Here is a 24,701-nt window from a genome sequence, read left to right on the forward strand (position 1 = left end):
CGAGGTCAGAGTTCAGAGGAAAACAAAAAAACAAAGCGGTTAACTTCCTGCCTGACGACACGAAAAGGGTTCTTCTCACGGAAAAATATGGCCGCTATATGGCAGATATTTGGGTTTATTCGACCCAAGCTGCTATTAAGTTGATGAAAAGTGTCCTGTTACTTGGAGGATTGCTTAGTGCCAAAAGAAACAAGGAGCTCTTCAATCATCAAGTGTCTCCTCCGCATCGTGTCTGTTTTTATGCTGCAGAGGAATCCTGCGCCAAAAGAGGAAAAGGACAAAGATAACTTCTGTTTTCTTCCAGGACGCTTCCTCTCCATCATGACAATGTCCTACAAGTCCAGGTGGCCTGCGGTGCACCAAAATAAAATTCAAAATGAATGCGATGCGCCTCCGTTGAGCTTTTTTCCAACCTTAGTCTCTGTAATATTCTTAAACATTATATATAAAGTTACATTTTTTTTTTAAAATAAAAATCTTATTTATACAAAATTGTACAATAGTTTGAATTAAATTACCCTTAAAAAAAAAAAGACCCTTTTCACCATATTCACTCTGGTCTCACTGTTAAATGCACATGAGTCACAAAAGGTTCAAATTATGTGCAAGGACAAGGATTCCCAGCTTCTCCCCGGGTTGACTGATTTCCAAAGATCTGCAGGATGGGTGAATGGCAACATTTTATTCCGACGAGATAAAAGTCCGTGTGACCCTGCGCACATGTCACTCTTAGCAACATAGATTGTAACTGTTGAATATCTGTCCGAATGTAAAATGATCCCTCACAGTTCCGTCTCTGGACCGGTCAGGCCTACAGCACCGGTTAGATAAACTGTTGTTCACCCTCTGTGTTCACCCGGCACTGAACCAGCACCCAGCGATCGCTGCCATAGGCTCCCGGACCTGGTTCAAGGATGCTGAGGGGTGCAGAGAAGCCCACCGGCCAGCTGAACCACACTCTTCACCCCCTGCCCGCTGACGAACAGCTCAAACAAGTTCCACTGAGGGGCAGCGGGCGTAGATGAAGATCTGGATTTGAGTGGCAGAATCTGCGGTTGGAGAAAGTGGTTGGGGAGGGCGATCATACCGAAATCCTCTCCTCTGGGTTAAAGCCGAGGGGCTTTGGCGTCCTGATCCCACCCTTAAAATGTTCATTACAGGCAGGGCCATCTTTCTTCCTGCAGGGCCTTACTGCTCCTCAGTCTCAACTGAGGAACCAGAGAAGAGGGTGTAGGACAGGAAAGAAATCCCACGCAAGATGGGATAACGGCCCTCTGGACAGTGGAGATACTGCGCCATCCGTGACGCATTCCCCACCAACATTTCCATCTCTGGCTCCGGGCTTCAGCTACTGATTTCTTTATTAAAACTAAAACTTCCGTTGCACTGCGGGGAGCTGACGGACGCACTTAAAAATTCTCCGCTCATTCATGCACCCCTTCCGACTATGGAATCGCATTTCTCACAGCTCAAACACAACCTCAGAAATAACACACATAAAACACACAAAGAAACTAACAAGTAAGGTGATAATGAAACCATCAGTATCTAACAATGGATAAATGAGAAATGACAATGCGCATTCATTTCTGTTTTCTACATTTGATTTATTACTTTTTTTTGCATCAACCGTCCCTCATCTTCTCACGCTTTCACACTTTCCCTATAAGTAAGCATCTGCAGCGTGCATGTCCCGTTAGAATATTATGAAACTGACCTAATTTTCCTTCTCCCGCTTCAGGCACCGATGTGGCTGCTTTGTACTCCCCATTTTAGCCTAAATAATTGATTAAATCCTCCTTCACCCATATTCTATACACCCCCCCCCCCCCTTAAATAAAAAACACAGAGAGCCTCTGATAGACAAATGATTAATATATACACACACACACACACACACACAGATGCTGGCAGAATTTACCGCCCAATGTGAGATACAACACAGTACACATCAGCGTCGATAAAGAATCCTCTAGGACCTTTTTAAAAGTAATACCAAGACTGCTTGAACAATCCAGTCGTCACTGCATAGGCACGCTTTGTCAGAGAGTAAACATTCTATAAATCTATACTAACCTTGCTCTTAAACCTAAACCCATGAGGAAATCGTTCGCCACTTTTGGGGCCATGTTGCCTTGGTGCTATATAAGACATTCTGCGCTTAATAATGTTGGTGTTGTAGTCGGCATGGTCTTGTTTGTGTACATGGGGCATTAGGAGTGTAAAGAATGGAGGGAAATGGAGGAGAAAGGGAGGAGACGGACGCCGTGCTACACCTGGGCGTGTCACGTATTGACAGGAGGGGGGTTTAAATCCTCCAGAATGAGGAAGTAGGGAGAGCTGTCAATCATGCCTACAGGCTCCTCCCCTTTTAAACTTTGTTTCCAAAGACTTCTGGGTGTCGTAAATAATTACTAACCAGCAAGTAGGGCTGCGTGGGTATTTGGATCGTCCTCTCCAAGTTAAAGTTAACAGTCAAGCCGACACTTCTGGTTGTATTTCTAAATGTTGTGTAATTAGTGTGCCTACTAGGCCCCTACGTCTTTTACATTAACATTTACATTTACATTATTTATCAGACGCCCTTATCCAGAGCGACATACAATCAGTAGTTACATGGACAGTGCCCCCCCTGGAGCAACTTAAGGTTAAGTGTCTTGCTCAGGGACACAATGGTAGTAAGTGGGATTTGAACCTGGGTCTTCTGGTTCACAGGCGAGTGTCTTACCCACTAGGCTACTACCACCTTTTAAAAATGAAGACTAAATTCACAAGGGCATTCGGTTCTCACTGTATATAAGCGCACACACACATACACAGACATGCATCACTGTGCATCACTGTGAGTCCAGGACTTCACAGCCACCCTCGTCCATCCGCTGAAACCCCCAGCCCGCTACCACAGGACTTTTTTTCAATGATTGCCTCCATTGTGTCTGACATCTCCAGTCGGCCACGGCTCTCCCGCCTCGACTCTGATGAAACATTCAGCGCAGGCAGCTGGCACCCAGCTCGGCAACTGGCCTTCTGATAACAGCCTTCCCGCTCTCTAATTAAGCCGCTGTAAGCTTCTCTCCAGCTGCCTCCAGTTATGAAAAAAATGAAAAAAAAAAAAGAACCTTGGGCAGAAAAGTGCTGCGTCTGGATTATTCTCCTGGAATATTACGGCGGCGAATGGCGGATGACATCGCTGGCCCAGGTGAACAGCCGCTGCACATCGACATCGACACCACGTGTGCAACAGTGGGAGGAGCCAAGAGGTCAACAACTGGCTAATCCATTACTGCACACCCACCAATATCGTCTGCTATCGATTGCGTTGCATCAGTAATATGCGGTAAGTTGTAATCAAAAAGTTGCATATCTGAAATAATTAAGTGTTACATTACATTGTGCTTAAAAATCAATATCAAGTATGGGGATGTTGCAAAAAATGTCGAATTTCAGTCATCAGTGTTAGGGTGACCAGACGTCCTCTTTTTGAGGGTTTTTGAGCTGTCATGTCATGTCGCTCTGCTGCCGATACTCCCACGGCCCGCTTAAATATAAAATGAGTTGACATTTAATTCAGACTCTTAATATAAAGCAATTCAGTCCTCCAGAAGTGGTCCAAATAGTAGACCAAAAGAAACCTGACTGTTCTTTTTCAGGTTTTCTGGTCCGCTCCAGCTCCGACGAGGCCTCAGTCCTTTTTCTGTTAACGCAGTGGTCCCCCTGGAGCCCTGTGATCTGAGACCACCTCGGTGGCTTTCATTTCTGAGAGGTCTGACTTGAGTTCGTTTGAAGGGCCGGGTGTGAAAACCACCCTTAGTCGCATTGCTCACATGACAAAAAAAGTTCCACCTCTTACTTTCGCCCCTTCCTTACATGACCGTGGTTCACCTCTGTGGACGCCTGCAACACAAGTCATTTGAGGGTCGTGTGATGCTACGTCTGAGGTCAACAGCTCACGGTGGAATCTACTGTCTTAAATGTTCACTTTGGCTATGTTCACCAATCAGGGTTTTTTTTGTCAGGTTCAAATAAAGCTAATTTCAGATTCCAAAGTGAAGACGTCAACGTTTTGAACTGAACCGTATGGCATCATACGTTAGAAAATGTGTTCCAGAGAAGACTGCATTTTTTTAAGGAGGCTGGAATAATAATTAAGGAGGCTGAAACGCAAAAGTCTCTTTTTGTTGGCGAGTCCAATAATAACATCAATTCAGTTCAACAGTCTATCAGCACCTTGGGCTGTTTCGAAACGAATATCCATCTTTCAAACGCGGCTGCAGCAGCTCCACACATTACCACAGGAGTAATTGCTTCTCATTTCCGGTAAAAAGCGTTTTTTTTTTTTTGTTTTTTTAATCCGGATGTCCACGCAAATGTGAAATGAACCGCCTCAGCACCGATACGTTACAGTTCGCCCTTCGTTGTTTAAAGGGGAAAATGTGATGAGGGGGTAATATTTTTCGCTTGTGCCGAGCCACTTGATCAAATCTCCACTGAACCCTTAATATTTAAATGTTCAGTTAATATTTAACTTCCAAATGGAGCAGCCATATTGGATTATCAATATCCCTCATCATCTGATTAGGGTCATCTTTCATGTCTTTCCTGACGGCGGTCATTAAGGCACCGCTTTGCGGTGTCAGAGTGTCAAAACATTACGTAACTCATGTAGGTGGGAGTCAACGGGAGGCCATAAATCTTGCAGCACCTGCGCTCTGTCTGGAGATACACCATCTGAGAGAAAATAGAATCTCGAAATCCTAAAAAGCGCGAGAGATGACGCTCATTATGAGCCGCAGCAGCAGCATGGTGACATGTCGAAACGTTGCGAGCTCAAATGCTGCCACTTCAACAAAAACCTTTAAACAATTGCATCAGTAGGGGAACAAGCGCTCTGAATTTGCCTCGCTTGCTTGAGGTCTCAAATTCAATATCCATTCGGTGTGTTTCTGCATTCTGTTGCTGTGCAGCAGTACTTGTCAGCATGCATGTAAAGTCCATTAAAATAACCCAAACTTTAAAGTGCAGGGCCATTTTAATAGTCAATATCCTTAAGTACACTCATTTCACAACGAAGCATTCAGACGGGTGACAAAAATCCTGAATGAATGAGGCGAGAATATGATTTTTCTGCATAGGTGGCCTAGCGTAGAAGGAAGGTCCCCTACTGAGGTCCCCTTGAGCCTTTCATGGTTTCCACCATGCTGAAGTGTCTCACAATGACAATTCATTTTCACATTTTTTCTCATTATCTCAAGAGTGAGGGGTCACTGCAGATCAGGACAACTTGATTGTGAGCAGTCGGCTTGATCCAGCGACGGAACATTTCTAGCATGTCCAGAGCATTAGCTTCTTCCCTCAGGCACTCCATGCTGACACGCCCCTCACCATGTTTACATGCATATTCTTTATTTTGCACATTTTGCACAACCTGCAACATATTTGCACAACGTATTGGTTTACATTCTGTTAATCTCTGCTGTTGGCATGTTTGCGCTGATGCTACAGTACCAGTGTTCACACGTTTACTCACATCTCTCTCTCTGGTTTAATTACTACATAACTCCTCATTGTTGATCCGCCTGAATTCCCATCTCACGGTACCTTTTTTGGCAATTTTTTTCATCTCTGCTTTGCGCTCTGATGTCAATGGATGAGACGACAAGAAGCTCTGATTGACTTGACTTGACCCGGCCTGCTCAACACCAGACCTCCACCCGAATCAACACCAGCGGGAGCAACGTCTCCACCATCATCATCACAACACCACTGGAGAACCAAGGGCGAGCGCTGCCCAACATCGAACCGCACCGACATGTAAATAAATATTATTCTTGTAAAAAAAATCCAAAATGCTGATTCACACGGAGAAAGGGGACACGTTTCTTCCCCTTTATATAGTTCAGCTGGTTTGTTTTTGTACTAAATCTGAACTACAACCCATAATATCTGCCCGGGATCTTGTGCAGACGCTGATATAAATCGGCCTAACTGCAGGATAGTTATTATCCAGTGACTTATGGGCGAACTTTAACGTTATTGCAGCTACCGGCACTTCCAGCTGCTACTCTCTGGACGCCCACAGCGGCCTGGCTTGCATCCACTGCGACTGAGCGTTCCATCCATCTCTATTATTACTATGGGGCGCTATAAGCGCGCTGCAGCAGCGTGGCCGTGAGCGCTCGAAAGGTGAAATACAGCAGTGGGCCATAATGAACGTGACTTACAGTGCCGTCGCTCTCGTGGGCCTGCTCTGGGTGTAGAACATGCCTTTTGGTGTTTTCGGAGAATAGTGGACCGCTGTTGTACAGTATTGTGTTTTGTGGGTGATGCATTATTGAGTGTTTATTGAGTGTTAAAATTATTTATGGTGCTGGGAGCTCACGTAGCTGCAGTCAGACACACATGCATGTTTATGTACATGCAAACAAATAATCATTTGTTCATGCAAATTATGAAAACACATATAGAACACGTATACACATGTTCATACATTAACATTGCATAATGCATAGCACATGCAGAAGCAGACGCAGATACATACGCATGCATGCTTGCAGATATATGTATATGCATACATATCTGTACATCAAAAAATGACCTTTGCAGATATGCATGCATGCAGACTGCATATAACCATACACAAACACACACATATATGCATGCACGGTTAGACTATATACTACTGTGCATAAACACAGACGTAATGAAAACCCACCCTGATCACATGTTTTACTGACTGTTATATTTAATCATGTGCACCCTCCCAGTATGAATCATCCCAGTGTTTTAAAATACTTTTTCCCTCCTCCCATGCGTCCTCAATACGTCAAGGGAAGAAAGCAGACATGCTTTTCCCCATTTTACTTTCCCTTCTTGTTGCTTTCAGTCGTGAGTGAAAGCACTTCTCAGAACATCACTGAGGGGTTTTAATCGAGAGAAAAGCGGGGCATTTTGGTGAACCTTAGAATCGAAGTTGCAGAAGCTTCTCTGAGCTTCGGAGCAGCCAAACAGCAAACAGGTCGCACAATGCAGGCCAAATAAAGGCTGAGTTTTAAAAAATATATATCACAACCGAGCCTACACAGAGCCCAGGGGCCTTTACACTTAATTTTTTGGATATTTTCACTATCAAAAAAAAAACTACACTTCTTCAGCTGTCTAGTTCTTCAGGCGAAGTAAGGGGGAAAAAAATCTGCTATCTGTTTTTCTCACTTTCTCTCGCTCGCTCGTCTCATGCCGCTCTGACTCACACAGTCTGCCTCTCTCTCTCTTTTGACCTGCGTTTCACTCCTCCAGCAGACCCACATTAACAGTAACCAAATCTGCCCCCCGTCTTTGAAACGCCATTCACCACGGCCGGAGGAACGGGGCTGGCGAAAGGGTCCTCGAAAAAAAAAAAAAAAAAAACTCACTTTAATCTCGGTGGAATGTCGAAAAATTGCTTCCATATGTGCTGGGCTCAGATCAAAGCCCCTCCTCTGAGGCCGAGGCGGGTCCAAGCCGAGTTCTGTGGGTTTTCCCGGACATGCAGTACCGCTGCAGTGATGTCATGTGCAGGCAGAGACCTGTTGGACTCCGTGCGACTTTTTCAATTCTCTGATTGTCGGTGTTTCGTACGAGATAAAATGACGGCCCACCTGCCTCTCCCGTTCACTTTGCCCCGAGCAGGGACGTCTGTTTCATATCCGGTACGCCGCTGAGCCTCCACTCCATCAGCCTGCAGATGTAAACATCTGCCCACACGCAGTCGTATACACAGTCTGTCCACAGAGTCATGCAGTGAAAAATAAATCCTCGCACTTGAACACACAAATATTCACACTTGTGATGAAACGCAAAAGTCGCTTTCACATAAATACTGCTATGGCGGACAGTCAGGACAACAGACAGACCCCAGGTGGAGCTCCAGCACCTGCCCTTTAGGCCTCGGGCTTGAACTGTGTCCATCTTGCAAGAACGTTTCTCTTCATATTTTAAATCCCAATTACAAGCGTGTAACATCCAATGAGATTGCATAAATAAATACAATAAACATTACACATGTTTAATAAATGAACGCCATTACTTTTTAATGGCATTAAGACTTAAGTCTTAAGAAAATCTTGACTAAATAATAACACATTTTACAAATGATAATAATTGTGCAGTAAATGGCAGCTGTCAATTAATATTGTATGAAAAAGCTCATGATCATGAAACATGTACTAGTGCAAAAATACACACACACACCTACACTTGTGAAGTGCTGACTCAGTGTAGAATTACAACGACTTTCTGAAACCCTCATCTCCAGAGACACAAAACAGATCATTTAATACTCGCAGGATGGATTAAACATGACGCCGCGGCCGCTGCATTCCCTTTTTCCCCCATCTACATTGCCACCAAATGCCAGCTCCCCCCCCAAAAGAAAATCCATATGACATTTAAAATAAAAAACAGCAAATTTGTCAGTTACGGAAATGTAATTGCTTGGCGTAAAACCGCGCCCCTCTTGACGCCCCTCTATTGATCTGATCTGACAGGTCCAGTCATATTGACAGACCCGAGCAAAGCAATGCCTCTCCTGCCCCAGGGCGCCATCCATCTTCCGGTCCATACCTCTGAGGCAACCGCAGACCCTAATGATCATTTACATTGGACACAAATCAACGTCGGAGACAAATGGTCCAATCAGAGAGGGACAGGCTTATGGCTCGGCCCAACCCACTGCTGCAACAAATAGCTGTGCCAGCATCCTCTCTGGGTCCAGTTCTAGATAGCTCTAACACACAACAAGGAAAAAAATACAACAGAGATCCTACAAAAAACTTTCAAACAAAAAAAAAGCCCATGCAGTTTCATAGTCTTTATTATACTTTAAAAGTTTATAGATTTGACAGGCCATGACCACCCAGGCATCAGGGCATAGACTCCACTAGACCTCTGAAGATGTCTGCTGTGTTATTTGGTCCTAAGCTGTCAGTAGCTGATCCTTTTTCCAGATGATTGACAGAATTGAGATATGGAGAAGCTGGAGGCCATGTCAACACCTCAAAACTCATTGTTGTGCTCCTCGAATCATTTCTGCAGTGTGTCAGTGCGTATTATCCTGCAGAAAGGGGGCGTCTCCAGAAGGGAATACTGTTTCTCTGAAGGGGTGGACTTGGTCAGCAACGGTGTTTAGGCAGGCGGTACACATGATTGTGTGCCCAGCAGAACATTGACCAAAGCATCACGCTCACTCTGCTGTCTAGCCTTCTTCGCATAATGTATCCTGGCGCATCCTGATGTCTTACCCAGGGAAGTGGGTCCACATCCACATGATGTAACAGACCCATAGTGGAGCTTTTGGCGGTGGACCTACACTTCACATCATCTGTCAGTGGTCATAACGTTATGACTGATTGTACAAAATGGCACTCAGCTGAGTATGTCGCAATGGAGTAAAAAAAAAAAAAAAAGGGTTAATAATTTGCAGCTCAAAAGAAGTAAATGGGAGTTTTCTCTACAACATTGTTGCACCACTCACTCACTCACTGGGCCATAAAAACGTGATTGCCCCAGTCAGGGCAATAGAACCCGTGTGTCAAACTGTGTGTTTTAAGTTCAATAAAAATGAACGAGCGTGGCACGTAACCCTTGTTAAGTGCCGGCGCGAAGCCATATAGTGGTTAAAGAGTCCATAATGAGGCCGTAACACGGCCTGTAAATTATACCAGCAAAACAGCCACTTCGTGAATGAAGGATGAAGATATTTACAGTGAAATGCGACACTGTCTGAGATCCGGGTGAGCAGGACTGTCTGGTAATGCATCCTGCCCAGGGGCTTTAGAGGGTCCAGCGTTAAACAGCCGAAGATTTTAATTACAGCGAGTGCTGCAGTGAGACTCTAGTTGTGAGACGAGCCTCCGGGTGGGTTGTAGTCTGAGATGAATGTGTCGGCACTGCAAGTGACAGGTTTGTGGGCCACGGGCGTCACGTGGGAATGGTCACGAAACCGCAGCTGACCCCTTCCTGCCTCCATAAAAAGCCCAGCTGTGCAAACAGGTAAGAGTGGAACAGAGAGTGTTACAAAACCTGAGAGATGAAGGAGTGCAATCCCTGCTGTACATATGAGGTGAAACGTAACACAGTGTGCAGCTTACTTTCCCAAAGTCATATAATATATACAATACAGGCCAAAAGTTTGGACACACCTTCTCATTCAATGCGTTTTCTTTATTTTTATTACCATTTACATTGGTAGATTCTCACTGAAGGCATCAAAACTATGAATGAACACATGTGGAGTTATGTACTTAACAAAAAGTGGAGACCTGACCTCCACAGTCACCGGACCTGAACCCAATCCAGATGGTTTGGGGTGAGCTGGACCGCAGAGTGAAGACAAAGGGGCCAACAAGTGCTAAACACCTCTGGGAACTCCTTCAAGACTGTTGGAGAACCATTTCAGGTGACGACCTCTTGAAGCTCATCGAGAGAATGCCAAGAGTGTGCAAAGCAGTAATCAGAGCAAAGAAACTAGAATATAAAACATGTTTTCACTTATTTCACCTTTTTTTGGTAAGTACATAACTCCACATGTGTTCATTCATAATTTTGATGCCTTCAGTGAGAATCTACCAACGTAAATGGTCATGAAAATAAAGAAAACACATTGAATGACAAGGTGTGTCCAAACTTTTGGCCTGTACTGTATAACAATCTTTTTTTTAAAACAAATTCATCACATATTTTGCAATAATAACCACAATTAATCACGATTATTTTTTAAGACTAAAGCTTATGTTTTCATCCGCCAGCCAATTAAATCCATTAATGGATATTTCCCAAATGCGAACATGTTGGGCAATCAGATTAAAACATTGCCACAAATGAGAAACAATGATTGGTCATCGCTCATCAGTCGTTACATTTGAGCGTACAGTAAAAAGAAAAACAGCTGCGTTAATGCTGTAAAAATAAAAATTAATTAAGTTTCGAAGTTTGCCTTGCGTCATAACTATAACCTAATCCTAACCTTGGGATAAAGTTCGCTTACAATGGAGGTCATGTGTTTCCTTCGCGCTGATTCCCTCCACTATGCATTCATGGAACACATTTCGTTTGTGAAACACGTTCTACATATTTTGGCCGGTAAGCGTTTAGGTGGATTTCTGCGCTAGAGAAATGGCGCGTGTGGTGTGTTGAAATGCGTGTGTCTCACGCCCAGTGCGTGACACTTCAGAGCCCTGAATAAACACAACCACAGCACCGCCGACCATTTGAATGACGATTTTGGCCTTGACTGGGATCAAATGGGTTGTTCCCCTCATCTGTCCTGGTTTCTCCTGCAACGTGTCTCCCGAAATCAAATGGCAGAACAAGGCCGAACCTGATCTGAGAGTTTGTTTCTTGTTTCTTTGTGTCTCTGCTCCTAATGCAGTCCGGTTTACGGCTCCACCAGCGGCTGCCATTTCCTCCCTCTCAGAAACACATATTTCCCGAAAAAAAATTCCGGGAAACAACAGCGGAAACCCAGTCCCATATGCAAAAACCACTGATTGCCCCGTCCGTGACCTTTCCCTTTGGGGTCACAGAGAGTTCATCTGGATTCACTTTGGGTAAAAAAAGTGAACTTTTTTCCATTAACTTGCTAGCCTCAGAAAACTCTTAATGAATCACTTGAAACCTTCCACCACAACGATCTCTCAGACTCAGTTCTCCTCCAAGTTTCTAGAAAAGCTTAATGAATGGTCATGTTCTAACGGCTATTTTCAGACCTGTATTATTATTATTATGGTACAATCTAAAATGACTGTAAGTGTTTTCAAAGAGCAAGTGAAAAAATGGAACAGCAGAACCAACCTCGCTTTAATGGAAGAGTCTGAAGAGCCTGAAATGCCAGCCTCCCTCTCGTCTCTCTGCAAGCAGATTTAAGAGCCAAACAAATGGCCTGCTGTACTTCAGCAGAGAGGATTCTGGGTAAAAGCCTGCAAGGGCAGATGGGCAATGAAACATTCAGCTTTGATGGATACAAATCATTTTTTCCCGACTTGGAGGCTTTTTTTTTTTTCATTGGATATGAAAAAGATCATCGGTTCATGTTCCCTGTCTGTCCCTCATCGCACAAGACAATGACGGCTCTAAAGGGGAAAGGTGAGGTCCAAATCAATCTCAAAGAAAGACAAAAGGATGAAAACAAGAATGACAGGGATAAAAATACAGATGGTCAAATGAAATGTAGAAAGAAAGCAAAAACGAACAATGATATCTGTAGAGAATGTGGAAGAGGGACAGGCAGACGGAAATATAGAGAACAGATAGACAAATAGTTCGAATTCCTATTCATATTCTATTATTTAGATGCATTATCTAATCCATTCAGAATTTACAATCACTTTCCAAATACTTGACCATCCCATGAGTCACCAATCGATTTTAGATCGGTAGATGAACTAATCACTGACTACGGAGTGAGGTTTGAATATTTTTTGAATATTGAAAGTGTGTAGATGTGTCCATCATTAAATAAGCATTTTCTTTTTTCTCTCTCTACATGCCTGCACCTTTTACCTGCCGTTTCAGAGCGTGGCAAGTTAGGAGATGCTGCAGGCTTGAGCCTCATCGTTTTTCGGTGGGAGACCTTGCGTGCTAAACCCTCGGGGGTGGACCTGACCTTATGTGATCGTTCTGGGTTTGACCCCATGAAACAAAGAACCGCACGCTACAAAACACAATCTTTCTGCTTTTCAAACGCACAAACATACATAATCTGATTTAAATGATCTGTTTTAAACAGGACTGTTCGTAGAACGCTTCACCCGAATAAAAAAAAACAAAACACTGCTTGACTTTCACGATGATCATTTAACATTAAATATTTTAAAGTGAGGGATTGATATTCATTGAAGCGTCTGAAAATTGCACCTGTTTGAAGATGAAACTCTGACCACTATGAATACCAAGTACCATCAGCGACGTCGACGCATCATTTCATGTTTTATGCATAAATGTCACACGCGGTGAACTCTCGACAAAGTCAAACTGTCAAACTCTCGAACAAGCAGACAGAGCACTCGAACGACCAAGAACGGCGGCGGCGATACGTGCTAGCGCTATGCTAGCTCGCATTAAAAGCCATTTGCATTCCGGCGGCATCCCTTCCATATCGAATCCTCCGTTAAACCTCGGTTTAGCGGGTTCTCATGGCCCGTCGCCGTTCGCCCGTCTCCCCGCATTGTCGAGTCCAAAGCCGAGGCATGGATTTCGCCGCCGAAAGACGCCGCTCCCGCGTTTCTCGGGCCTGCGAGATCAAAGCCGATCAGGCCAGATGCGCTCGCTGGCTCTTCAGACGGCGCCGAGAGCCAGTGGACCTGAGCGGACTGCTCAAATCGGTCCGCGCAGCGGCCTCGGGTGTGCAATTACGGTCAGTTGCGAGCAAGAATCGGCTCCCAAATTAAAGATTGAACCGCACTTTGCACAACGGATGAGCCGAGGTGGACTTGGTCAACTGCTCCCCCTCGGTTTATGAGGTCACGCAACTCGACCCCTCTGAAGACGACCTTCGATTCCGAATGTTTGGCTAAAGGTCGAGTTTAATAACTGTGGCAGCACGAGCTCCTCAGATCAAGAGAATTCAACACGGCAAATAAGATAAGGTCCGCTCCGTTGGCGCGTTGACTTTTTGTTCTCTCTCTCTTGTCTCTTGAAACAAAGGCTGACGCGGCTCGAAGATCCTAAAGATGCATTTTTCAACATTTTCAAAGGCAACAACACTTTCAAAGGCTCTTTATCCATCATTCTAAACAGGCTTGATCCGCACAGCTGTGCTTCTGGAGGGCGGGGAGGGGGGAGAAAACAGACATCAGGCTCTCCGCCCGGCCAGGGACCCTCCCTGTCTGCCCGATAACGGCACAGTTTGAGACCGTCCGTCAACGAAGACAGTGGACTGGCTTGCCCTGTGCCCTTTCACAGAGACGTTGCCTTCGGCCCCGGCTCTGTGCCGGTGTGCCACTCAACACTCGGGCGGGGCGTTGCGATTTTAGATGGATAAAAGATAAAGCGAGAAATGAAAACAGCCTTTAATGTTTGTGCTTGTGACATTGATGGGTGTACGTTTAAATCATTCTGTTTCTAAATCGTTCGATAATGGGCGTTTGACTGTAAAATTGACAGCGGGTGATAATAAGTAATATTCGTATCGGGAATAGAAGCGTGCTGCTGTGTACAATAACGTCAGTCGTTCTGGTGGCATTTGCACAGCCAGTGGAACTCACTGGGAAAACAACTGAGAGCCACTGTCATGGAATATCGACCGGAATGACTGGAATCTCCAGGACCAAGAAGACTGAGGGCTATTTAACGTTCCAGAATTCCGTGTGCAATTGCTCTGTAATAACCCCAGTGTTGAATTGTATGAGAAACAGACTGACGATCTGCACGACCGAAGTTCAGCTAAGCCACGGCGGAGTGACAGGGCCAACAGGACGCCAGACAGGAAGCGGCGGGGGTCAGGAAGGAGATGGTGTGGACGGGCTTGCCTGTTCACCGAAGCCCTCTTCCACCTTCCATAAAGCCCTCTTCCACAAAGCCATACCTCCACCTTCCCAGAATAACCCCGGAATGTGGAGGAAAACAAAAGGCTCTAGCAGACAGTGGCGAGGTGCCATGGCGTGGCACGACCCTAGCGATGCCGGGGATGTTTTCCCGGTTGTTCAGGAACCACTAAACCATCAGGTTACAGAGGAGATTGCGCCGCTCCCAGCGCTTTATAGATGCTTTCTTTGGGGAGCACAGCGGAGCGCGGGTTGCCAAGGAAGACCCTCACCAGATAGAGCGGACGGGTACAAATGCTTGGCATGGGCTGGCATGCGGTGAGCCAACAGTCGCACTGGCATCCACCTACTCGCACAGGTTCAGGGAGAGGTGAACGTACAGTCAGTCCTCGCCCACAAAATTACCGCAGTTGGCCGAAAGGAACAAATTAATGGCACATTTTCGCTTCTCTTGAATTCTCGATTCCATCAATCCCACCAAAACGCGGTCACGTTAATTATGTGTCCATCATCAAGGCAACATCTCGACTTACGAGATGAATGGGTGGTATCCCGGAATTACAGTGGATTTGCTAATCCATCTGGTGACAGGAGTTCAAACTCCCGACAGCTTTATTTGTGCGGCGGTAATTAGCATCTCAGCATTCTCCGCTGGAGCAGTTATTCCTCAAAGAAAACATCACAAGGCTTAGAGCGTGTGGGATGAATGTGTTCATCAGTTGTTAACGAGATTTATTCAGTTCGGTTCATTAAGGCCGCCTACGTTCGGGATAATAAAAGAAACCGAAGTCTTGCGCTAAGAGAGGAGTCTTTTTGGATTTTTTTTTTTTTTGTTCCCGGCCGCTGTAATTACATCTAGAGAACCCCAGATGAGAAAGAAATGAGCTCATTTGTGTAGCGCCACAGAGAGCAAGAGATGGAAGAGATAGAGGGAGAGGGGAGAGGGGGCTGGAAGAAGATGTCCCCAGCAGCGGTTTTATGATGCCGTGTTGGAAAAAGTCTGCTGCATTGAGCCTCGTCTCGTATTCCGTCTCGGCAACCCACTCCACCCAAACCTCGTCCTGAAACCCTGTCCTACCCGTCGTCCAACCAAACTTCGTCAAAAGTTTGATAAGCACTTGCAGGGGGGACTAAAGGGAACTCATTAACACGGAGCCTTCTGAACGGATCAATGCATACAAGGGCAAGGCGCCGTCGCTTCCACACGTGGTCCGGCAAGCCCCAACGAACAGGCCGTCGGCCTGCGTGCGAATGGACCGACGGGGACGAGCGGCGGCCCGCTCCCTCCGGTGTGCCGCAGCATCGCCCGGCGGGAACATGAAAGCGGGCGCCTGCGCCAGAGTATTAGGTAACGGAGAGGATTATTCAGATGAGAATGGGGGGGGGGGTCATTTGCATTGCAAATGAGAGTCGTACTTAAAGCATAAAAAACTGCCCTTCAAATAACATCTGCAGCGGAGAAATCCCACACACGCCCCCACCGGCCCGCTAAAATAGTTATAAGGCGCGCAGCACTTGAAAGGAGCCCTGCGCCACCGCCGAGGCGTCTTCCCATCGCGCTGAATTAGCATCTGCTGCTAGATGCCGCGAAACGTGTCACAAGCGTTTAGCAGGCGGTTTTGCACGGGCCGCGGACCCAATTAACGCGTCTGAGGCCTTGGTTTGGCGCGCCTGAAACGCGGCAGCGCTCGACGTTGCTAACAGGCGGCGGGAGCGATTAATCCGCGCTCGGCCGAGGGAGGAGACGGGATCGCGGGCAGAGCTGGGGACCTCGTGCGACTCAATTTCGCAGCGCAAGGAGACCATGTAATCGCCATGTAATGTTATGCTAATTCCGCTCTTCTGTGAAATTCCCTTCTAGTTCTGTTTTTTTTCTTTTTTCACCCGCCGCTGTGATGACAATGACAGAATTTGACTTTGGGTCTGTGCGCGACGTCCCCTCAAAGTTTCTTTTAGTGCCGTTCACTGGATTTACTTTGACAATATTGTTTCCTGCATAAGCGTATGTCTGATTCTGTGTTATTTATTACTTTGCTAGCCAGACGTCTTGCTGGCTCCCCCTCGCACCTCATAGATGAAGAAAATTCGGCTATTTTGCTACGGTAGTAAGGATAAGGTGGACACAGAATGGTTCACTCTACAGGTTCAATTAGTATGGGGTCCTTTTTATTTCGAACATGTCCTAAGATTGCGGTTTGAAGCCATCCCTGAATAACTGGGATTTAATTTATTGCTCTTGCTGTGTTTGGAATATTGTCTTTTGTGCATGTGCGTGTCATTAATGGTGAAAAGGCGACCCTGTTCAAGTCCTCAGGGGTCCAGTACCACTGATGTTATGCACTTCCTTTAGCCCTGAGCCAGACGTCTAGCCTCCGTGACCATCCAGAAGTAATAAGACCTGGATTCTGATTCTGAAGGGGAAGACTTGAAATTTGCATTAATGGTCATATATCTTTGAGTGATGAGCAGAGATGCTACTAAGATATTTGCACAGTCAGCAAATATTTTTGTATTTCAGAAATGGCCAAAGTCCCCAATGAGGGCAAGCTAATGCTGGTCATAATGAAATGTGTCATTGGCATGCTTCTGTCAGATATGTGCCAAGGAACAGTGGAGGAAGGTGGTCTGGTCTGATGATTCACGTTTGCATGTGTGTCGTTGCAGACATTTACATTTACAGCATTTATCAGACGCCCTTATCCAGAGCGACTTACAATCAGTAGTTACAGGGACAGTCTCCCTGGAGCAATTTTTAGGGTTAAGTGTCTTGCTCAGGGACACAATGGTAGTAAGTGGGATTCGAACCCGGGTCTTCTGGTTCATAGGCGAGTGCGTTACCCACTAGGCTACTACCACCCATGATGAATCCACACATACCACACATGATGAATCTCCTGCAAGAAGCTTGGCATCAAATTTTACAACAGACCTTTACAGGTCCAGAGTAGTCCATGCCTCCATAGGTCTAGAGGTCAGAGACGTACATAGGGCCCTATAGTGGCCTAGTGGGTAAGGAAGCAGACCTGTCATTGGATGGATGCAGGTTCAAATCCTAAACCACCAAGGTGCCACAGAGGTGCCACTGATCAAAGCACCGTCCCCACACACTGCTCCCCGGGCGCCTGTCATGGCTGCCCACTGCTCACCAAGGGTGATGGTTAAAAGCAGAGGACACGTTTCGTTGTGTCACCGTGTTCCGTGCTGCAGAGTTTCACGATGACAATGACCTACATTGACCCTACACTGTAGGTTGCTCTAGATGTACAAGTCGAAGAAAAAGTGTGATTCTCATCTACCTGCCAGGATATTTTTTTTAGCAGATTCAGAAACACACCGACATTCTCAAGCTCAGCAGCATATCCATCAAAATCAATGAAAAACATATACGTTTTAATAAAATCAGCATTTCATTTGGCTCTCCCTGCAGCAAACCCTATCTAATTTGTAGACCTTCCTGAGGTCTCTGGCATAGTCGTTCCTCCACCAAATACTGTGCGAGGAATCTTTAATGCTACGGGGGCATCCAGGTTCTCGCTCTCAGCAGTTCGCTTAGTATGATTGCTCCGCCTGAGCCTTCAGCGTTACCCCCGTAAACACCAACGCCAGAGCAACAAGGTCAAAAAATGTGCCAGACGTGCACATACACAATTATGAAAATAGGCCCAGGGGTGTTCGCTTTTGCCTCCTTCCAAAAACCAACAGAACGCGATGGGCTTTTAACGACAAGACGCGAACGGCGTGATGCAATTTTTACAGAAGGTTCATGTTCAGAAAAAAAAAAAAATCAGTATGCCAGCGAGGTCCGCTCCTGCGCCGAACAAGATCTTCATTCATTATTGATGTTGTGCGAGAGGGCTCTTCCCCCCTGAAGGAGCGCTAGGATTCCCATAGCCAGAGCTGGCATCAAAGGTTCCTCTATAATCTTGCCTTTTCTCTCTCTCTCTATCTCAGCCTCCTCGCTCCGTTCTCATTGTGCCTGTTCGCCCATCCTCTACGTTTAATTAGATGGTCATTTGCGTCATTATATGGGTGTTAAGCATATACTTTTGCCTCCTAATACATCCCCGTTTCTAATTAAGATAGTAAAACCGCATATCTCTGAGCCGATTGTGCATGTTTATGAGTAGCACCCAACACAGAAGTCCCCTATTATGAAAATGTCACTTTGTGAGATTATTTAACATTAATACGAGTTCCCCGAGCCTGTCTGTGGTCCTGCAGTGGCTAGAAATGGCGATAGGTGCTTCGTTCAGAGAGCAGCAGCTCAGATGGTCGGATCTGGAATTTGTTAAGGTTCCCTCCCCTCTCTTAATGCTTTGTCTGCCCAGAGATGCCACTCATCCCCGGTATGGACGGCATTCATCCCCACCGAGTCTTCAGCGACACGGGCACAGACCCGTACGGGAACTGCCTCGGCGGGAGGCGTTGCCGGGGCCGACCTCAAGTGTCGCGGCGCGCATTAACTTTTCATTTTGATGGATATCTCCACTTTCACCGAGAGCACTTTGCCCCCTGCTGACTGCAGGCTGAAATCGCACCATAAATTCCCTGATTTGAACCTCCGGACGCGACTCTGCCAAGTCAAGGAAATCTAAAAGCATTTATTTCAATCTGAATAATGGAGAGAGAGACAGATGGAGAGGGGGGCTTCGCCGGGCCCGGAGATACCGTAATGTATTTTGCTTACTTCTCCTCAGCTAATTCATGAAGGTCCAGACCATCCAGTGGGTTATGAAGATGCACGCGACAATAAAAAAAAAAGAGAAACCTTTGATAGAAACGCGAGGCTGCACATGAAAGAAGGGGAATAAAAGCGAGTCGATGTGCCGATAAAAATGAACAACATTATTAATGTAGGCCCACTCCAGGCTATTACATCTTCGCGCTCCATCCTTTGATATATTTCCTCCCACTCATTAATACTGCATGGCCTGGAATCCTAATCGTCACCTAATGTGCAGCATCTTCATTACGAGAACCTGGCTTTGCTGCGGCAGGAGAATCCTAATGAGGGACACTGGTGTCCAGGGCGTGTCACCAGCATTATTTTCCCCGTCATTCACTCAGGATTTACAAAAAAATATGTAAAAACACATATATAGTACACCACTCTTCTCCAATACCTACAAGCGCGGTAATTAAAAGACTCACAAGTCAATCGAAGAGCATTAACATACTCCAAAGCGTTTCCTATGCATCCGCTAAAGCGGAGGCAACATCAAAGGCTCTTTTTATTCTTTTTATTATTTTTTTCCCCCATAACTTCTCTGCAGTGTGCATGAAAGGCATCGAAAATGAGCTTTCAAAAGGAAAGCCCGGAGGAAGAGAGGAAGCCCATGCCTGTCTGACACAGGTACCCCCAATGCCAGAAATGAAGTTGTTCCCAACCCTGGCTGAGGGGAAGAGGAGGGGACGGAGGGATGAAGTTTTGTTCACTGATGTTCTCTGTGTCAGGCGCATTCATGTTTGCATCCATAAGGGCCTTCGTCCTGTGCTGAATTAGAACGATCATGTAAAAAGGTCCCTGCCCCTTTTAATAATGTTGTGTTGCCAATTTCAACAAGGTGGGCTACACCTGGACCCCAGAAATTCTACACAGGACTCAAATTTGCCACCTGTTCAGGGATTCATGCACATAATTGTTTGCATGCACTGTACTTAATTGCACTTCAAATCTGAATTATTGATTAAAAAGTTGCAAAAGTGCCATCAGAGGCATGGCTGGCCACACCCCAGAATTTTATTTGTTTAATTTTTTTATGCAAAGTTTTGTAAAAGGCAGATCCCAGGTGGGCTGCTGTCAGCCGGACGTCAGGGACTTGATCGACATGCAACGTCCCGATCCGTCCGCCTCACACGCGGATGCGGTTATTATAAGTAGCGGGTTCCAAGCAGCTCCTGTTAGAAACATGCAAAAAAAAAAAAAAAACAATCTCACCTGCAGGTATCGGGAGAAACGCAGAGGCTCGTTTTTTTTTTTTTTTTTTTGGAATTGCAACGTGCAGCTACTTCCCGACCGGGACGGACTGACGTCTGCGGCGCCCCGGCAGCCCGACCTGTCGACACGGCTCGTCGCAGTGATGAAGACGGGAGCAGGTGAGCCGGGGTGGCGCGTCAGTGCCGCATTTTCCCCTGCGCCCTGCGCCCCCCGCCCCCGTCCGACGGAGGAAGCCCGCCGGGTCGCCACCTCCGGTCCGCGGAGCAGATGGAAAGGTCTCTCTCTCTCTCCCTCCCTCTCTCTCTCCCTCTCTCTCTCTCCCTCGCTCTCCCTCCCTCTCTCTCTCTCTCTGCTCGGATGGTGCGTGCTACAGACGCCACGTTTATATAACCTCAAGGGGGACGTTTCGAACTTTCGGTCCTCTTGTGTTCACTTCTAAGAGCGCAAAGAGGGTCACAAATTAATTAAATCCATGATTAAAAAATAAGATTCGTCCCGAACCCACGTGTGGGTGTGAGGCATAAAGCGACGCGTGAGTATCGCGATACTTCATTTGCGATACGCTATCAATAGTTTATCTGATTAGCAGCACGCGGTTATGAATAATGAGTATCTTAGCTAATGTGGTATATAATTTTACACGTAGAAAAAAAATCATGGTGTGAAGAAGTGTAACCCACTTATCGCAGGATGTCACTGTACCCTAATTAATCTAATTAGAATGAATATGTCACTTAATCACCCACTCACTATCCTTAACCGCCTGACTCAGGGTCACAGCTCTCGAAGCCCATCCAGGGACATTTACATTTACAGCATTTATCAGATGCCCTTATCCAGAGCGACTTACAATCAGTAGTTACAGGGACAGTCTCCCCCTGGAGCAACTTAGGGTTAAGTGTCTTGCTCAGGGACACAATGGTAGTAAGTGGGATTTGAACCCGGGTCTTCTGGTTCATAGGCGAGTGTCTAACCCACTAGACCACTACCACCCTACTACCAGGGACACTGGGCACAGGGCACCAGCTCACCACAGAGTGCGCACACACACACACACACATACACACCTTGGGTCCCATTCAGACTTACATTTACAGCATTTATCAGACGCCCTCATCCCGAGTGACTTACAATCGTGTCTTGCTCAGGGACACAATGGTAGTAAGTGGGATTTGAACCTGGGTCTTCTGGTTCATACCCACTAGGCTACTACCACCCAGACATGCCAGTTCACCTACTATCCACCCTCAACCCCGGGGAAAGCATGTAAACGCCACCCACACAAGGTCCAAGCTGGGATTCGAACCCACAACCTGGTGAGGTGTGAGGCCATGTCGCGGCTTTTTAAATTGCAACACCTCGTGTGACGACAAAGTGGCGACTGTCACCCCCATGTGCACAACCCAACTTTTCCAGCTCCTTCAAAACTTGCAAATCCCGAACTCTCATACCCTAAGCAACAAGAAAAATGTAAATAAAATAAAAAATATTGATCGCAGAGCCGATCCATAGTCATCGACTGAGTGTTCATTAAAAATATATCTGGAGCGATGCTTTATTAAATAATTCAGCTTCCAGGGTGTGGTGTGAGAAATGGCAAGTTAAGCTAAGTGAAAGGTAGATTCATTTTGGGGTTCAATTAAGATTAAGGTGTCAATCAAAATTGGCTGCCTTGTTCGGGGAGGGGGGCTTCTTGGACGTGATTTACGGACTCTGCGGTAAAATCCCGCCCCCAGCTCTGACACCAGATGTCATAAATGTTGCAGCGTGATTGCATAAAGCATCGCCGGCATGCCGGCGCACCAGAGCCCCGAGTCGTGCTGTCATGGATGGAGGACGCAAATGCACGAGGTCACCGATTCAAGGACAAGGTACTGCGCACAACCAGCGGGCAGCGGCATGGTGGAAACAAGGTACGTTTATCCCAGAAACGGCAGGCGGGAACGATTAGGACATCAGGAAGGCGGACACACAGTACAAACTGGTCTGGAACAGGGACCACAGCCCTGACACACGGGCGTCGTTATGGTGACACGTCCGAATGTCTGCCCTCGCAGCCCCACCCCTCTCCTCTCGTCCCCTGCCCCAAACCCACCCCCTCTGGCCCTGCCCACCCTCCAGAGGATTTACATTTACAGCATTTACCAGATGCCTTTATCCAGAGTGACTCACAATCAATAGTTACAGGGACAGTCCCCCCTGGAGACACTCAGGGTTAAGTGTCTTGCTCAGGGACAAAATGGTAGTAAGTGGGATTTGAACCTGGGTCTTCTGGTTCATAGGCGAGTGTGTTACCCACTAGGCTACTACCACCCTAGGCGACGTGGTTAGGCATTGTGGAGCTTTATCTCTGCCGTCCAGTCCCAGACGGTCGTCATGGTGGCTTCATTTCAGCGCTCTGCCACAGAGGTGACACTGGGGTTAAATTGTATTTCGTGCCCCACTTCATCATGTTCTAATAAGCCGCTCGCTCTTTGTTGTTATTACGGACGAAAGGTGCGAATGCAATAGTTGCAGCGCTGGCACGAAGTGTGTGTGTGTGTGTGTGTGTGTGTGTGTGTGTGTGTGTGTCCTGTCAGCTCAGCCTGTTAGTGTAGAAGATTGCATCATTACAAGAAGGAAATTGAAACATTTGTAAATGGCGGTCTGTCTCTCTGCCCGGAAAATATTAGGTGCGAGGTGATAAGAGCCGAATTGTAGGGACGCGAGCCGCTGCTGCCCTGTGACCTCCCCTCGGCTCGTCCAGCAGGTCCTCCCAACTGAGACGTACGATGCCTTCTCCAGGCCGAGGGGAAATCTCTTTCCCACCACTTTTTCCGTCCTTCCCCATTACTGCATTCGTCTGTCCACTTGCACTTTAAAGTGAGGCGGACAAGTTTGGTGACGTTCGTGGATCGATGCTCCAGTCCGTCATCGCTGAGCAGTCCATTTGCAGCGGACTGGTCTCCAGCAGCCTGGTCCGGGTTTGACGAACAGCCGTCCAGGGAGACTCTTCCTGCTCACAATAAATGTGAGTTTGAGACACTTGGCTGTCGTCCATTGAGTCATCTGCCATGTGACTGTCAAAGCCGCCCCTTCTTGTGTGTGTGTGTGTGTGTATGTTCCTACCACAGAAAATATTCACAAGGTCACATCCTTTTTTTCTTCTCCACCGTGGACTGTTGAAGTCAGCAGGATGCCTGTAATGTGCTTCATATTTCACGCTTGATGGGCGTGGATGTCTGCGCCACCCTGCCGGTGCTTCGCCTGTATGGAAACATGCAGACACACACACACACACACACACACACACACACTTGCTATTTCCATTGTGCACCTCTATGGTATAAAAATATTATTGAAATGAATTATTAATAAACTGAAATCCCATATTTTTACCCATTTTATTTTTTTCTTTTTACTTTCTTACGCAGAGATACAGGTTTCACAACAACGTTTATGCATTGTGCTGCAGGTAGGTCTATAATGTTAAATTTTGCCACAAATGATGGCATCATTTAGTGCTATGATCGATATTCATAGGACTGGGTTTTCTTTATCTTTTGATAAATGAGTCTTCCAATTACAGCTATGGTAACAACGACTAATGATAAGTTATTTAAAATCCGTTGTCTGTTGTGATTTTTACTAAATGATTTCACAATGCACAATATATATATATATATTTGGGCACCTTACTATCCAAGCCCTGCCCCCATCTGAAACCTGAAGAAATCCTCCAAATTAGGCCTCACCAGATCCAGAAGGGAATACGGTTCTGGTCCATTTGTACTCCATGACCCCATTTTCATGCTTTTGGCATGTATGTAAGGTATGTAACAGATCTGGCTGAAACCAGAATGCTGAAACTGGTTTTGAGATGCTGAGAAATAGATATAGTGGGGCATGTGGTGGCCTAGCGTGTAAGGAAGCAGACCCGTAATCGGAAGGTTGCCGGTTCACTCTGAGGTGCCACTGAGCAAAGCACCGTCCCCACACACTTGTCATGGCTAGCCACTGCTCACCTGCACCACCTGGTTAAAAGCAGAGGACACATTTCGTTGTGTCACCATGTGCTGTGCTGCAGTGTTTGACAATGACAGTCACTCCACTTTCACTAGTCGATATGGAAGGCCTGGTGCAGTGCGCCATTAAATAATGATCCAAAAAAAAAAAAAACATCACAAAGGTGACCCTACTGACTTCCAGCGCTCCCCAAATTCCAATCACTGCTTCTCCCTTATGTTTTGTGCTTTCACAGAGTGTAC

At 46.3% G+C, this 24,701-nt stretch overlaps 1 protein-coding gene across 1 annotated transcript in view; it reads right to left on the reverse strand.

Moving 5' to 3' along the window:
- LOC114770147 (retinoic acid receptor beta-like) overlaps positions 1 to 20,702 on the reverse strand; it is a 93,720-nt gene extending 73,018 nt beyond the window's left edge. The window contains exon 1 of the mRNA XM_028963795.1: positions 20,455 to 20,702. The gene's annotated coding sequence lies outside the window, so the exon portion shown is untranslated. The remainder of the gene's footprint in view (positions 1 to 20,454) is intronic.
- Between the last annotated feature and the right edge of the window lie 3,999 nt (positions 20,703 to 24,701).

This window comes from Denticeps clupeoides, chromosome 20 (genome assembly GCF_900700375.1).
Source record: "Denticeps clupeoides chromosome 20, fDenClu1.1, whole genome shotgun sequence".
NCBI lineage: Eukaryota > Metazoa > Chordata > Actinopteri > Clupeiformes > Denticipitidae > Denticeps > Denticeps clupeoides.